This window comes from Triticum dicoccoides, chromosome 1A (assembly GCF_002162155.2).
Source record: "Triticum dicoccoides isolate Atlit2015 ecotype Zavitan chromosome 1A, WEW_v2.0, whole genome shotgun sequence".
NCBI lineage: Eukaryota > Viridiplantae > Streptophyta > Magnoliopsida > Poales > Poaceae > Triticum > Triticum dicoccoides.
This window is the reverse complement of record NC_041380.1, coordinates 455,567,253-455,577,522: the sequence shown is the minus strand read 5'-3', so window position 1 is coordinate 455,577,522 and position 10,270 is coordinate 455,567,253.

Sequence of the window (10,270 nt, the reverse complement as noted above, 5' to 3'; positions counted from 1 at the left end):
ACCACGACCCCCATCGCCGGCGGCCAGGCGCTTCCTCGCCTGCCGCCATGGCTGCCTGCCGCCATGGCTGGATGCACCCCCGCGTATACCAGTGTTGCAACCGTCACCTAAAACAGCTTCAACAGCTGTTGAAAAAAGCTTCAACCATAGACAGAAAAGCTTCAATGGAACTGCACAACAAGGAGAAGCTGCAACCGCAGTTGGATTTTGTTACTACTGGCGAAGTTTTTTGCTACATCCATCAGGCGGAGCTGCGACCTCGCGATGATGACAACGACGATTTTTGTTGCAACCGTAGCAGTTTTTTGCTACTAACGCTGAAGTTTTTTGCTACAATAGTTTTGGTTTTTTGCTACTACCGGCACTGTCGTTTGTTACATCCTTTTTCATGAGATTGTCGAGACCCTGCGCTTGTGTGTTTTGCTACAACCTTGTACTGTTTTTGCTACAACCTTCTACATTTTTTGCTACTACTGGAGAAGCCCCTAGCTGGACCACAAGTTATTTTTGCTACAACCGTTTTGTGGTTTGCTGCAACCAGTGTCAATTTTTGCTACCACCGACTTCTTTGATTTTTCTGGAACCAGCGCTCGATTTTTTATTTTTGCTACCACTAGCGTTTCGATTTGCTGGAACAAGCTTCAATTTTTGCTACCATCAGGTTTTTGGTTTGTTGGAGCGTCGTCGATTTTTTCTAATTTTGCTACCAACGTTTTATTATTTGCTGGAACCGTCAAGAATTTTTGCTACGGCCGGTGGAATTTTTTGCTGCGACTGGCAAATTAAGGATGAGGAACAACACGAACTCTACAACGGGTGCTGCGGCCGGTGACGTGAGGCTCCGCGAGCCGCGGGGGGCCTCGCCGGAGATGCGCCGCGGGGGCGTTGCTGGAGCTGGGCCTCGCCGGAGATGCGCCGCGGGGCTGGAGCTGGGCCTCACCGGAGATGTGCCGCGGGGGCCTTTGCTGGAGCTGCGCGGTGCTGCGAGCCGCGGGGGATCTCACCGGAGATGCGCCGTGCTGCGAGCCGCAGGGGATCTCGCCGGAGATGCGCCACGGGGCCCGAGGAAGAAGAAGCTGGGGCGATTTTTTATTTTTTTTGGCTCCAGATCCAACCGCCGCGCGGCTCGAATCGAGCGGCTATGGCTTGACCGGCCGAAAGTTTCGGCCGGTGCGCCGGCGCCTAGTGGTGCCCTTTTCCTTTTGCGGGTCTGTCTTTCTGTGACGACGATCTAGGGTTAGGACTTAGGAGTCACGGTAGAAAGGGGAATTGGGAGTACTGGGAGCAGGTTGAGTTTGGGAAAGAAGCGGGACAAGAGAGACAGGGAATAGCTTTTTTTTTAGTGGCGAGCTCCCCCCCTTTTGAGCACAAGGCATTAAATAGTTTTTTAGGCAAACGACAGAGGGAGGACGTCTATTCAGCGACCGTGCTTCACAGGGTGTAGTCCCTGCAAATTAAGAGAGTACTAGTAAAACGCCCGTGCGTTTCTACGGGCTATAATGCATATACTTTAAGAAGACATAAGCCACAAAACTATGAGATATATAAAAAGGTGTGACAACTCAAACTTATTGTCTGGGCTACAACAATGAAAAAATAGCACACTACAGAAAATAGCGTGGCCCCTAAAAATGTGCTATAGCGCGCTACAACGTGCTATTAGCGAGACATTGTACACAAGTTAATTTAGCGTAGCAATTCTCTACACGCTATAGCGTGCTATTAGCGCGCTATTTTTTCCAGTGGCTACAATGCATATACTTTAGAAAGTATCTCTGGTCCAAACTCATAATCCAATTATGCCCCTTAATCACATATTATGTGTCTTAGGACCTACTATAGGTTTGCTCATGTGGGTGCTCGCTGGTGACCGACATCTTATCATGAGATCATAGCATTCTTCTCTTTACTTTTTAATTTTCGTTTTCATTTCTTTCTTTTTCATGTAGAAGTGTCATGCTCTCGTCCTTCCTCTATCAATGAAAACACACCACTCATATGTACTTACACTCTGCCGAATTCCATCTAACAATGCTCTTGTCCCATTCTCATGGAATGAACGATTCCTCTCAGTCAATGGTATACAATCCATCAGAAACTTCAAGAAAAGAACCATGATCCATACAGCTCAAGATGTTAGCCTTTTTACTTCCACCAGAAACTTCAAGAAAACAACCATGCTCCATACAGCTCAAGATGTTAGCCTTTTTTACTTCTCTGGCGACTAGCCAACATTACTTTCTGCCTTCCAATGTGCATGCATACAATGGAATAACTGAAAAATATGAAAGAAATAGATTGTAAGACATAGATATATGCAACCTAAAATCTATTGTGTATTTCGGATATGGACAACCATTTACCCATAATAACAGACCAATGATTGATTGCAAAAGAGCTATGGAGGAAACTTCACAAGCACCATACTCATTAATTCCACTCACAAGCCTTTTCTCGTAGAATTTCACAACTTTATAAGACTAAGACATCTTTAAAAACCAGCCATAAGTAAATAGATCTCTCAATCCAGAAATGCTATGCACATATTAAACATTTCACTCTATTCGGGTCCATATTTTGTTTGAAACATGTCAAAAGGCTTGTCATTTTCATTGAATAAGACGAAGATTTTAAGAATTACTCTCGCGGCATTATATTACACAAATATTTCGCCCGGCAAGGCACCCCGATGATGCCTCCGCTTTGACGTGTCACAAGCACAACGACCGGAGTCGCATTGTTGCGGAACACCCGAGCATTTCACTCATTCCAGATTTCCCAAGGGTTAAGAATATGGGAAACAAGCGGCCTTCGAGATTGCGACCTCCCGTAAGTGTTGCTGCGCCACCACTCCTTGATGGAAACCATGCCTCCCCAATCCGTAGGATGAACATCATGTAAACCAAGCGATGTTTTGATCATTGCCCAAACTCTGGCTGCATATTCTGTATAAAAGGATCAAGTAGACATGGAAGTATACTCATATATCGTTGAATCCTGTAAAACATTTACAAGGTAATCAGCCACATTTTAACAGCACTCTGTTTCTTAAATAAGTGATATTTACTTGCCAGTTTGCAAGGTACAAATTGAACCATAAACTATAGTAAAAACATAATCATAAAGTCATAAATAATTTTATAGAACCCCTCTATCAATATTCTTGTAAAATTCATTGTGTTTAATGCTATGAAGAATAGCAACTTGAATTTCCACGAGGACAAGTATATCTAGTTATATACACATGCAGGTCCGCGCTTTCAAATTTAGCGAAACATGAGCCAAAATAACTTATGGAGTGGTGCATTTTTGTCGCTTGTTGGTGTTCTGTGTGTCCCGACCACACTGGCGCTCAATTCCTGCAGGAGTGCTGAAGACCGGGAGGAGGCGATTCTGCCAAGCATGACCTACTGCCCAAGCAGATGTCATTTATTTATGGAGAAGAGGGTATTACATACAATTTGTTTGCGAGGCAGTTCAGTTTAGTGGAAAAAAATATACCCTAGACAAGATGTTGAAATGGCAAATACCTCACATAATAAATTATGTTCTATAATGAGAACACAGCCCAATCCTTGATGAGAAGACATTTTTTCAATGATTCCCTTGTACCATCAACAAATCAAATTGAAGAACAGAAAAAGTATATTATTGTGAGAGTGCATATTGAAAGAAAAGCATGTACCAACTGGTAAAAACAATTACCCATTTAAATGGACTAAGAAAGAAGCATCAAGGACTCTGGAGATTGGAGTCAGCATACTGAAGATGAAATGCAGGAAATGGAATACCCCTCTGGCCTCACCGAATAATAAGTCCCTCGGTTCATTGATTCACCACCTTGAGGTAAATATCGTAGCACCGTCTGCTCCTCTTCTTTGAATCATTATTTTATGTTTGTAAACATAGCCTTTAGCCATAGTCTATAGTACTGCGCCAGCCCATTGAGACCAACACAACACTGACTTGTTGTCAAATGTTATAGTACGCGACTGAGGATACAGAGAGAGATGGTGTGCAGGAGGAAAATGGAAGGACTTTGCATTTGTGCATTGGCAAAAAGCTTCCAAGGCATAAGCCACAAAATCATGAGATATATAGAAAGGTGTGACAACTCTCGAGTGTAGTACACCGCATTTCAAAAAAAAACTGAAAAACATGATAAAACAAAATCTAAAAAAATCTGAAAATTTGAGACAAATTATAATCAAATGTTTGAGCTTCTTGCAAAATTTGAGCGAAAAATAACACCCGAGGAACTCTCACCATAAAAAACAAAATCACTGTTCAAACAGTGCACAAAACTTTGAACATTGATTTTATTTTTTTGGCGAGAACTCCTCTGATGTTATTTTTGGCTGAAATTTTGCAAGAAGCTCGAATATTTGATAAAGTCTGATGTCTCAAATTTTCAGATTTTTTCAACTTTGTTTGATCTTGTTTTCCCAATTGTTTGCAAACTCAGGTGTACGACACCCGAGAGTAGAAAATCCACTCTCATAACCTATTCATAACATCTTAGAATTAAGAGAAATGACGTAGATAGGACCACATGCGTGTAGTGATAGAGCAAACAATTTAAAAGTGAAAGTAAGATAAACAGCTTACTGATCCACACTGAAGAGAACTGAAACTAAATTTGAGTTGCCTTGTAGTCGTACCATGATGTACAGTAAACGGGAAACATCCATTCTTCAATTGAGTATACAAAGGCCATAGTGGCGTGCAGTTTCGTGACCAAGCAAAAACAAAGGAAACCCTGCACTTCTGAGAAAGAATTTTAGCTTCCTCGGATGACAAAAACATTTTCCCGTCCAGATGCTACAAAATGATTTAATAACTACAGTTCCTCTTGCTAAACAATGCATATCTTACTTGCACACATCCAGATTAATCTTAGTTCACCGACGTTAATCAGTATAGCTAAGAAAACATGATTTGCTGTGCAGCATCGACATCAACTGGGACAACATCCCGGTGCCGACCGGCGATCTCACTGAGCTTGGAGCTGCCTTCACGGAGGAAGAGGTGAAAAAGGCGATTTTTGATCTCCCCAGTGACAAAGCACCGGGACCGGATGGCTTCTCTGGGGCCTTTTTCAAAGCGTGTTGGGAGATTATAAAAGATGATGTTTTGCTTGCTGTCAATCACTTTTTCAATCTGCGCTCCACGAACTTAAACTGGCTCAACTCGGCGAACATTGCTCTCATCCTCAAGAAGGATGGTGCGGAATGCATCTCGGATTTCCGCCCCATTAGCCTCATCCACGCCATCGCGAAGATCATTGCTAAGATGATGGCCAACTTTCTGGCCCCCCGCATGCATGATCTTGTCTCCAACGCCCAGAGTGCATTCATCAAAAAGAGAAGCATCCATGACAATTTTTTGTTCGTCAGGGACTTGGCAAGAAAGTTCCATCGCAACCGCTCCCCGACGCTCTTGTTCAAACTAGACATTAAAAAGGCGTTTGATTCTGTATGTTGGGACTTCCTTATGGATCTGCTGAAACACCTCCGCTTCCCGGACAGATTTCATGACTGGGTTTCAGCTTTGCTCTCTACCGCCACATCAAGGGTGTTGATCGATGGAGTTTTAGATGATCCACTGAAGCATGGATGTGGCCTTCGCCAAGGGAACCCGCTTTCCCCTCTTCTCTTCGTCGTGGCTATAGATCCGCTCCACCACCTCCTCTGCAAGGCCACGGCCCAAGGACAACTACACCCTCTGTGTGGTAGATCTTCACCCGTTCGGGCCTCGCTCTATGCTGACGATGCCGCCATCTTTGTGAAGCCCATTAAGGAAGACGTCCAATTCCTTGCTGCTACCCTGGCCTCTTTTGGAGAGGTGTCTGGCCTCGTCACTAATTGTGCCAAAGTCTGGTTGCTCCCATCCGATGCGACAACATCAACCTTGACGATGTTCTTCATGATTTTCCGGCGGTGCGCACCTCGTTCCCGATGCGCTACCTTGGACTTCCGTTATCCGTCAAGCGCCTCAAGCGTATCCACTTCCAGTACCTGGAAGATAAAATTGCGGGCAAGCTCCCTCCCTGGCAGGGAAGACATGTGGGCTCTGCGGGCCGTGTGGTTCTTGTTAAGGCCGTCCTAACTGCCATTGCTATCTACCATCTCACGCCTCTCGACATCCCGGTGGAGGTCCTCAAGAAAATCGATAGTATTCACCGTGCATATCTTTGGGCAGGCTCAGACAAGGTGTCTGGAGGAAAATGCAAGGTTAACTGGGAGCTCATCTGTAAGACCAAGGACAAGGGTGGGCTCGGAGTGCTTAACCTAGATAAGTTCGCCAAGGCTCTACGGCTCCGATGGCTATGGTTTGAATGGACTGACAAGAGCAAGCCATGGATTGGCATGGGGACGCCGTGCACGGAGGATGATCGACACTTCTTTGCGGCTGCCACCACGGTTCTTGTCGGCAACGGACGAACGACGCAATTCTGGAACTCGACGTGGCTCAATGGCTTGCGCCCCCGTGACATAGCGCCGGACATCTTTAACCTTTCTCGCAAGAAGAACTCAACGGTCCAACAAGCCATGACCAACAACATGTGGATCACTAATATTGATGGCACCAATGGTCTGTCCGTCGCGCATATCGAGCAGTTTGCTGACCTTTGGGAAAAATTATCAACGGTGGCCCTTGAGAAAAATTATCAACGGTGGCACATGAGCTTAAACTCTGAGTTTGCATTATAATTTAGGATTGTAAAGGGGTCACTTTCAAAAAGAAATCATACCCTGGGCCTCATCGAACCACTTGTTAATACGGTCGATCTCATCGTCAGCCAGCTTTAGTTTCCACTGGAATTCGGATACTTCAGCATCCCTAGCTGAAGCCGCCAACAGTGAAGCCTATTTATCAAAAATAGATGAACGCATTATCTCTGGCGACTATTTGATCCTCTATCCGGCTCTTTTTTCAAATGACCCAAATAGAGTCTCAGGGGCTACTATCTATATACAGGCATATTCTTCCAATACAAAAAGCGGATAAAGCATGTTATATCACTTACCTCAAAACCTGTTAACAGGCTAGTGAAAGCTTCATTCAGACCACTTTTAGCAGACTGAATCTTCTCAATCACCGCACCCATCAGGGTACGGCGCTCTTCCACGATGGAAGCACATTGAAGTGCTTCCAGCAACATATCCGGTGCCTCCGGATTGATAGAGGTCGCTGGTGGAGTCGACACTCCCCCTTCCCTTGAAGGGGGCACTCTCTCGACTTCGGAGCCACGTGGGTCTCCGGAGTGGTATTCGGCTGGGGGCCGGGCTGATCTAGGCGCCCGTCGTCAATTTCCATGGGGGTAGTATCCCCCATGTTTTCGGCAGCCGAGGCATCACCCTGTGGCGTCGTTTCAGCGGCCTTCCGCACCTTCCCTGGCCCGGAGAGGTCCTTTGGGACAATACCTCGGTGTCATCCGCAGCTCGTGGCGGAGAGGCTCGGGGAGGCGTTTCGCTCTCCATCATCTCCGGCACCAACGAGTTTCCCAAAGATGACGATTGTTGGGGGGGATCACGGACCGGACTGAAAATACGTGAATAAAATGTTATCCCACGATTTGTAAAAAGGCCAGATGTATCTATAGTATCTTTGAATACTTACGACTCGGCCGGGCGCTTCGGCCTCAGGCGTCGCTCAGGGGTGACTTCAGTGTCCGAATCCGAATCATCTGACAGGGAAATCTTCCCCTTCTTGGGTGCCTCCGCTTCTAGGTCCACGGACGTCGCCCTTTTCTTCTCCCCCTTGAGGGAAGAATTGCTCTCCTCCTCTTCCTCCTCATCTTCGTCTCCCTCGTGGGAGGAGAGAACCTCGGTGTCTTCGGACGCGATGTAAGAAGTACCTTTATGACGGAGGCCACTTTTGGCCTCCTTGCCCTTCATCTTGGCCTTCTTCTCCGGCGCCTGGTACGGTGTCGGAACGAGCATCTTTGTTAACAGAGGGATAGCTGGGTCTTCGGGCTACGGAGCCGGACACTTGATCCGCTCCGCTTTCTTCATCCAGATCTGAAGGAGAAAAGGAAGGCTTAGCATACTCCTTGAATCTACAAGTAGAGGTTATGTTTGGAAATCTGAAAACTTACTAGAGTGGTCGGGTGAGCGCAGTCGAGGCCGAGGCCGAGGTCTTTGGTCGTTCTCGGCCACGACTTTTGTGCCTTGAAGAGCAGCTTCCAGATGTCTTCGTGCTTCATGTCGAAGAAGTGCTGCAGGGTCCGAGGGGCGGCCAGATTGAATTCCCACATATGGAGAGTGCGGCGCTGGCAGGGGAGAATCCGGCGGAAAAGCATCACCTGGATCACGTCGGCGAGGCTGGTGCTCTTCTCTATCACGCCCTTGACGCGCTTCTACAGCATCATCACCTTGTTGGACGATGCCCAATCCAGGCCTTTTTTAACCCATGATGTGAGCTGCATTGGAGGCCCAAATTTCAACTCGGGAGTGGCGGCCCATGTGGCATCACGAGGTTCAGTGACATAGAACCACTCATGCTGCCATCTCTTCACGGTCTCCACGAAGGCCCCCTTGGGCCAAGTGACGTTAGGGAGCTTCCTCACCATGGCGCCGCCGCACTCCGCGTGTTGACCGTCGACCACTTTCGGCTTCACATTGAAGACCCTGAGCCATAATCCAAAGTGGGGAGGGATACGGAGGAACGCCTCACACACGACAATGAATGCCGAGATGTGGAGGAAGGAATTTGGGGCTAGATCGTGAAAGTCTAGCCTATAATAGAACATGAGTCCGTAGACAAAAGGGTGGAGAGGAAACCCTAGTCCGCGGACAAAGTGGGGGATAAATACTACCCTCTCATTGGATTTTGGAGTGGGGATGATCTACTTTTCGGCAGGAAGTCGGTGGGCGGTTTCCGCGGCCAGGTACCCCGCTTCTCGGAGTTCTTTAACGTTCTCCTCCGTGACGGAGGAGACCATCCACTTGCCCTGAGCACCAGAGCCGGACATGGCTAGGGTGTTTGCTGGGGATGGAAAGAATTGAACTTGGGCGCTGGAGCTTGAGGGTGGATGGGCTGAGGAGGAAGAAGGCGTGGGGTAAACAGATGGGTCCTTATCTCATTATAATGGCAGTGAATATCAAGCGTCCCCCCACGAGCCTTAAAACTTGACTATTCCCAAGGGGTTGTGCTAACGGCAAGGTTGGATTATCCAAACCCATGTTGATAAGAATCCTGTAATAAGGGGACATGATCTCTGCTTTCACAAGATGTGTCAGTAAGGACCGCACCTCAAAATGGGAAGCGGGATGCTAAAAATGGTTCGAGATAATAATAAGGCCAGAACATAACGTCTCACCGAGAAAGCTGTCAGTAGACGCGGCTTATTTTGTTTAAGTATTTTTTTCTTCTTGTGGTTCAGGGTTGCGACGGTTATACAGAGCCGAACATAGTTCTTTTGACCAACTTCTTTGGAGTATCCAGAGGAGGAACCCACCTTGCAATGTCGAAGACAATCTGCGCGCCGGACAAATCGTTATTGAAGCTTGGTTCAGGGGCTACTGAGGGAGTCCTGGATTAGGGGGTCCCCGGGCGTCCGAGCTATGTGATATGGGCCGAATTGATGGGCCAAGAAGATACAAGATCGAAGGCCTTCCCCCGTGTCCGGATGGGACTCTCCTATACGTGGATGGCAAGCTTCGTGTTCGGATGTGAAGATTCCTTTCTTTGTACAACCCTAGGTCCCTATGGTGTCTATATAAACTGGAGGGTTTGGTCCATAGAGGCAATCATAATCATCATATAGGCTAGGCATCTAGGGTTCAACCATTACGATCTCGAGGTAGATCAACTCTTGTAACCCCTATACTCATCAAAGCCAATCAAGTATGAAGTAGGGTATTACCTCCATCAAGAGGGCCCGAACCTGGGTAAACATCGTGTCCCCTGCCTCCTGTTACCTTCGTTCCTCAAATGCACAGTTTGGGACCCCCTACCCAAGATCGGCCGGTTTTACACCGACAGACATCGCTGGAGAGCTTTATCGACCGGTGTGTGTCAGAAAGGGGTTGTGGAGACCATGGGAGAACGGTCTAAAGAAAAAACTAGCAAGATGCTCGTGCTTTGCACGAAGCATCAAGATGCATTTGTATGAGTAGTTTATCTTGTGGGAGAAAAGGATGAACGAGGGAAAGCCTTATCTGCAAATGTGGAGAGGGGTGCAGGTAAATTGTCATAGTTTCCTTCCTATCCATTAGATATACACTACTAGGGAAAAGCCTAGTAGTAGCGCGGGTTTTTAGGC